General features: G+C 43.6%; 1 pseudogene; it reads right to left on the bottom strand.

Moving 5' to 3' along the window:
- Window positions 1–23: 23 nt before the first annotated feature.
- Window positions 24–1,273, bottom strand: LOC107698176 (uncharacterized; annotated as a pseudogene).
- Window positions 1,274–1,287: the final 14 nt, after the last annotated feature.

The following is a 1,287-nucleotide window of genomic DNA, read 5'->3' as shown; positions in this document are numbered from 1 at the left end:
TGTTGATCAGTGTCCGCTGGTGCTGTTGTCTGAGGTAAGTCACTGTATCTCTCTTCATTTGCATCCTCCTCATCACTTGACATGGCATCGTCTTGTGCCTCAAGTTGCTCTACAACAATAAAAAAATCCATCACTCCTATCCATCAAAACATTTACAATTGTGGCAGATTATAGATTTGCAAACAATACAACACAGACTCAAATAAACGATGCAGTTATACTCTTACCATTAGGGTCGATTTCAATGTCGTCAAGTCGCTTTCCTTTAAAGGATGACAGTGTCCCTTTTTCCATTGCCATCAAGACTTTGCTCATCTTTGCGAGCTGCAATGTCCCCTCTGGTAACCGGTAATACTGTCTGTGTATTCTGATATCGTGTCCGAGGAAATCAGCCAGCTGATCTGCTTCATTCTCATCAAGGTTCAGAATCTTTGACATGGTTGCTATGTGTTTCCTGAGCCTAGTTGATGAGAGTGCTTCAGGATTCTTAATGCCACATTCATGAGCAGCTCTCCTTATGCACTCTCCTCCTCTGTAGGCAGACATTGCTCCAGATCTAGCAAACATGAAGGGATTCTCAGCTGGCACACCACAAACCTCACGTGTTTCAACAAGCAGCTCCATGGCAGAAACCAATGTAGGCTTGAGGAGCACAGGAACCTTTCTCCCCCATTTACCACGAATTTCCACTCTGGTGAAGTGCTTACACAACTTCCTCTCAAATTCAAAAAGACAGATGGCTATGTTTTCATGTAGCTCAGAAGAATCCCAGCTTTGAAAAGCTGACAAAAGCATCCGTGACACCTCACCTTCTCTTCGTCTATTGAACAGGATGACTTGGGACAGTGTGACTTTGGCAAGAGCAGCATAGCTGTCTGCAGAGGGACTGTTTCGGAGTTTATTTAGTAATTCCTCGTGTTTCTTTTCAAGATGTGCGTACAGGACTTTGACATCCTGGGTAAAAGGAATGATCTGTGGTGCATTCCACTTTGCTTCTTTCAATGTGGTTAAAGCACCAGCAGAAATGTACTCATTCCACCTTGCTTGGTGTACTTTTCGAAAGTTTCTCGCACACTCTGCTCGCTCATGATCACCATACATCATGGCATTACTCTCGACAATGCTGCATATCTTGCTCAAAGAATGTCCCAGTTTTAGAGCTAAGGAAGGAATGCGGTAGGTGTTTGTCTCTTCGTCAAAGCCAGAAACAACTTTCACAGCTGATATCACGTTTAAAGTTTCCTGGTATTATGAAGTCCACCATGGTTCTCATTGGCGTAGTCTTTC

This window comes from Sinocyclocheilus anshuiensis, unplaced genomic scaffold, assembly GCF_001515605.1.
Source record: "Sinocyclocheilus anshuiensis isolate Anshui unplaced genomic scaffold, SAMN03320099.WGS_v1.1 scaffold5638, whole genome shotgun sequence".
In the NCBI taxonomy this organism is placed as follows: Eukaryota; Metazoa; Chordata; class Actinopteri; order Cypriniformes; family Cyprinidae; genus Sinocyclocheilus; species Sinocyclocheilus anshuiensis.
This window is presented reverse-complemented; position numbering and strand designations above follow the sequence as displayed.